General features: G+C 40.2%; 1 long non-coding RNA gene across 1 annotated transcript in view; it reads right to left on the bottom strand.

Annotated features, from left to right (window-relative positions):
• Positions 1–1050: 1050 nt before the first annotated feature.
• LOC107183024 overlaps positions 1051–5631 on the bottom strand; it is a 6897-nt gene continuing 2316 nt past the window's right edge. Inside the window, exons 2-3 of the long non-coding RNA XR_001513803.1 lie at positions 3579–3679; positions 1051–1213 (exon numbers count right to left, since the gene is read on the bottom strand). This is a non-coding gene — a long non-coding RNA (uncharacterized LOC107183024). The remainder of the gene's footprint in view (positions 1214–3578; positions 3680–5631) is intronic.

The raw sequence follows: 5631 nt of genomic DNA, 5'->3' as shown, positions 1-5631 counted from the left end.
TCGATTAGTTGCCTCCTGCACACCCCCTACTGGGGATGTGCCCCCAACCAAGGTACATGCCCTTGACTGGAATCGAACCTGGGACTCTTCGGTCTTCAGGCCGACGCTCTATCCACTGAGCCAAACCGGTTAGGGCCGATCTTAGTTTTTATGGGAACTCTATCTTCCTTCCAAAGGTTATATGATATTTCCAGAAAGTGAAGTCTCTAGCAGTCCTTTGGGGGGAACTCACTGTCCCCTCAAAGTCTGGCAGTTCTACTGTTTCTAGTCTGTGACTGAGGATCAAGAATCTTTTAAATTGTCGTGCAACATGTGAAACATAGAAAAAGGTATAAAAATAATATATCCACTACCTAGTTTAAATAATACTGCCTTACACACTTTAATCCTCTCATCTTCTCCTCCCTAATAGTCTCCTCTTCCTATCAGCAACTGCCCCCTAACAGAATGACCAATATTCTAAATTTGGTATTTATCTTTTCTGTATATTTATTTATCTTACTACACATGTAGATGCTGATTAAGCAAATATGTGTGTGCTTTATTGCTATCATAACAATTACCATAAACTTATGTTATGGCAGAAATCAGGTCGGTGAGAAGCGACAAACCAAACACACTCGGAGGGTCCGGAAAGGACTGTTTATTTGCACCGGTGCTGGCCCAGTGGAGTCCCCTCCTGAGGCTGAGTGCCAAACGTGGCGGGGTTTTGCCTTATATACATGCCCAGGTTCTTTGTCTCCCATATATGGCATTCACACACATTCGAGACTTCTTTCTAAATTACATGCTAAACTTCCGGATATTCGCGCGCTTTCCACACCGGTTGCTGTTCTCTCTGAAGGCAGTCCCCAGACTGCGGGCAGCGAGTGCCGCATGGACGCAAGCAGACCTCCCCTGCTTTTCACAATCAATCCGCCAAGAAGCGAGCGAGATTACAGAAGACACGGATGTGGTTATGGTGGTGCAAACAAAGCGGGGGAGTGGGGCCTTATATGCTTTTGACTTGTTTTCTCACACATTTAGAGGCTTAAACAACATTCATTTATTAGCTCACCTCTATAGGTCATAAGTCCAGACAGGCTTGGCTTGGTTCTCTTAGAATTTCACAGGCCAAAATCAAGGGCAGGGCTCTTATTTGGAAGTATCTGCTTCCAGGCTCATTTAGGTTCTCCTTTCCTTGCAGACTGTCAGCAGGGGTTGCTCTCAGCTCCTAGAGACCACACATCAGTAATTGTGCATGAAATCCTTCACACACTAGGAATGTCTCTTATTTCCACTTCTGTGACCAACTGGAGAAAACTTCCTGCTTTTAAAGAGTTCATGTTAGTAGATTAGTTAGGCTCCCCCAGATAATCTCCCCATTTTAAAGTCAACTGGTTAGTAACTTCAATTACATCTGCAAAAATCCCCTTTGCCACATAACATTACATAATCATGGGAGTAACATGGGAAAGAGGGACCAAGAAGGCTATCTAAGAATTTCCTTCCTTCCTTCCTTCCTTTCCTTCATCTTCCTGTAGAAAGAAACTGTCCCTCTATTGAGAGACATTTGTTCATATTCTAACTTTATGTCAGTAAAACTATACTATATTAATCTGAAACTTACTTATTGATGTTCTGGGGCTAGGCAAGAATTTATAAAAAGAATAAAAATTATAAACATCAATCAGAAAAAAAGATAGACAACTTAATTTTTAAAACAAGTAAAATAGGCAAGTTTTTTAAATAAAGGGACATTAAACTTTTGAAAAGATGCTAACCTTCGTGAGATACCACAAAAACATAAATTAAAATTACAATGAGATTTCACTACAAACCATCAAAATAGCTAAAATTAAAAAGACAGAAATATCTTGGTAAGATTATAAGTAACAAGAACTCTTACACACTGCTGGTTAGAGTGTAAATTGATATAAGCACTATGGAAAACACCAAATAACTTTTTAATACCTACTAATGCTGGATGTATGTGTATACTATGACCCAGCTTTTTCCCTTCTAGGTTCATACCCCACAGAAATGCACATATATTCACCATAAGACACACGTTAGGATGTACACAACAGGATTATTTGAAATAGTCCCATACTCAAAGCTACCTTAATGCCCATTACATTAGTTACCTATTGCTGCATTAAAAAAATGACTCTAGCCGAAACCGGTTTGGCTCAGTGGATAGAGCGTCGGCCTGCGGACTGAGAGGTCCCAGGTTCGATTCCGGTCAAGGGCATGTACCTGGGTTGCGGGCACATCCCCAGTGGGGAGTGTGCAGGAGGCAGCTGGTCGATGTTTCTCTCTCATCGATGTTTCTAACTCTCTATCTCTCTCCTTTCCTCTCTGTAAAAACTCAATAAAATATATTTAAAATAATAATAATAATAATAATAATAATAATAAACACTTATTATCTCACAACCTCTGAGATCAGGAGTTTGCGAGTAGCTTGGCTGGATGGTTCTGGTTCAGGGCCTCCCATGAGGTCACAATGAAGGTAACAAAGAGAGGACTTCAGCCATTTGGAGACTTAACTGGGGCTAGAAGCCCCACACAAGTGTTTTCCGTTGCTCTCACAAAAATACTTTATACACCTCTTGGCTTTGACTTGCCAGGCTTCAACCTCACCCTTCAACACAAACCCCCCACGTCTCCCCTCCAATTACATTCTCCTTCTTCCAGTTCCATGCTCCCTCCATCCGCTACCCCAGTGTTCCATGCTCCCTCCACCCGCCACCCCAGGGCCTTTGTAGGAAATATTTCTTTTGCATAGAATGCTCTTCTCCCACAATCATCCAGTTAACACCCATTCATTCTTTAGATGTCAGCTCAAATGTCATTTCCTCAGACAGACTTTCCTGATTCCATTCAAAAATAGGCATTTTCTTAACTGCTCTTTTCCACCATGAACCCTTCCTCTATAACCCTTAACTGGGTTATAATTGTACACCTATTTGATAATTATTCAACTAACTGCCATCTCCTCTAGATTGTAAGTGAATATTAAGGCAAGGCCATTTCAGTTCTGCTCACTTGTATTCCTAGCATGTCACAGAGTGCAGTGGACAAATTCACTTGTATTCCTAGCATGTAACAGAGTGCAGGGGACAAATATTTGTTTTTCTTTAATGAATGGACAAGTGAGTCATGAAAGTCCTTAAAATTGTCTGGATGATACTAACAGGACAATTTTAGTTATGTGGATGAGTTCTCAGGCCACATGGCTTGATTTAGAGTTCTCAGCTTTGCAGTCACTATAACAAGTATGGATTCTTTCCATCCTCCTGTGGGCAGAGTGGGTTGTTTGAATTCCATATTCTAAGGCTTGATTCTAGCATCTAATGCATTGTCCTCTTGCCCATATTTCAGAACTTACTGCATCTGTAACCTGGTCATTCTACCTACAAATGACTAGATGTCTTTTCTACCCTTCTCCACCTGGCCATCTCCTAGTCCTCCCTCAGAACCACTTGAAATGTCTCCTCCTCCATCAAACATTATCTGACACCCCCAGTCAGAATTAGTCACTCTTCTCTGCTCTATAGGATATTGTTATTCGCACCTTCATCAGCACAAATCACCTGTAAAATAATTATCCACTTATCTATCTCCCATATTGTACTTCTCAAGGATAGAAACCTCCTCTTCTCCATCTTTGGGCCAGCATCTCCACATGTGGCACCTGGCACATAAAGGGTTCACAATGAAGACTTGCTGAAATGAAACTAGGCGAGGGCAGTTTCATAGTACCCAGTGGAAAATATAACAGTGCTTTTCTTTTTCCTTTTCTGGTGGTGTTGATCAGAGGTTCAAAACTACAGACACTTCTGAATATTTCTTTTTAATGTTTCTGGACTCTCTCCTTCTGCTTGAATCTGTTCTGTTCTCTGCTATATCCTAAATGCCTAGAACAGTGCCTGGGAGACAACAACCATTTCACAAATAAATTTTGAATGAATGGATATCTTTGATCAGAAGGAACATCTACAGTGCAGCTGGGATATTTTATTTTATTTTTTGCCTGTTTGCTGTGAAGATAAGCAACATTATTAACCAACTTGACCTATAGAACACTTCTCTCAACAACACCAAAATACATATTCTTTTCAGATGGACATGCAGGACTGCAGCTTAGGAGAGCCATCTATGTAGGAAACAGACTTGAAAGTCATTAGCTTTACAATGATAATTAAAGGCTTGGGAGTGAAGGCAAAGAGTGTGGAGGGTGGGAAGAGAGGAGGGGCCTACGCCTGAAGTATGGTAAAGGAAGAGGAATCAGCAGAGCAGCCTGAGGAATAGAATGAGTGTGGGTGTTATCAAGACTACATGAACAGTGTTTCAAGCAGGGAATGGTCCTTGGAGTCAAACCTGCATTTATTCATGAGACAACTCAGAGCACCTTCTACATAGCAGGTACTATGCAGTAGGCTGGGGATACAACGGGAAAAGAAAAAGCAAATTTCTACTCTACTCTCCTGGAGTTTACAGTCTACAGGGAAAGACAATCAAATAAATTTGTAATTATAAAGATGGTTTGGTGAGAGCATATATCACAGGAAAGCTATCTTCCCTGAGGAAGTGACATTTGAGCTAAATCAAGACAGAAGGGCACCTGATAAAACAACAAAAGTACAAGCAACAAAAGAAAAAAACAGATAAATTGGACTTCATCGAAATAAAAAACTTTTGTGCTTCAAAGAACACCACCAAGAAAGTGAAAAAAGACAACCTGAGCACAGAGAATATTTGCAAAGCATATATTTGATAAGGGACTTCTACTTAGAATATATTAAGAACTCCTAAAACTCAATAATAAAAATACAAATAACCAAACTACAAAATGAACAGAGGATCTGAATAGACACTTATCCAAATAAGATATTTAAATGGTTAATAAGTATGTGAAAGTATGTTCAAAATCATTCACATTAAGGAAATGCAAATAAAAAACCAAAATGAGGTACCACTTGACACCCAAAATTATTGTTAAAATAATACTTTTAAAATGGAAAATAACAACTGTTTGTGAGTGTATTTGTTTGCTAAAACTGCCATAGAAAGGGTCTCACAGTTTTGGATGTGTTAAAAGATAAAATGAGGCATATTAAAAAAAAAATTTTAATACATTTTTATTGATTTCAGAAAGGAAAGGAGAGGGAGATAAGGATAGAAACATCAATGATGAGAGAGAATCATTGATCAGCTGCTTCCTGCAAGTCTCACACTGGGGATCAAGCCGGCAACCTGGGTATGTGCCCTGACTGGGAATCAAACCTTTGACCTTCTGGTTCATAGGTTGATGTTCAACCACTAAGCCACGCCAGCAGGGTGCATATTAAAATTTTTTCAAGTTTATTTGAGCAAACATTGATTTGAATTGGGCAGCATTCAACCTAGCAGATAGCGAGGAGTTGTATAAAATGAAACACTTGCCTGGCTGGCTTGGCTTAGTGGTTGAGCGTCGACCTATGAACCAGGAGGTCATGGTTCAATATCTGGTCAGGGCACATGCCCTGGATGTGGGCTCGATCCCCAGTGTAGGGCATGCAGGAGGCAGCTGATAAATGATTCTCTGTCATCATTGATGTTTCTATCTCTCTCTCCCTCTCCCTTCCTCTCTGAAAAATAAAAACA

The sequence above is a fragment of the Myotis davidii genome, unplaced genomic scaffold (genome assembly GCF_000327345.1).
Source record: "Myotis davidii unplaced genomic scaffold, ASM32734v1 scaffold575, whole genome shotgun sequence".
Lineage (NCBI taxonomy): Eukaryota > Metazoa > Chordata > Mammalia > Chiroptera > Vespertilionidae > Myotis > Myotis davidii.
Note: the sequence above shows the minus strand (reverse complement) of the source record. Positions and strands in the feature narration are given on the sequence as shown.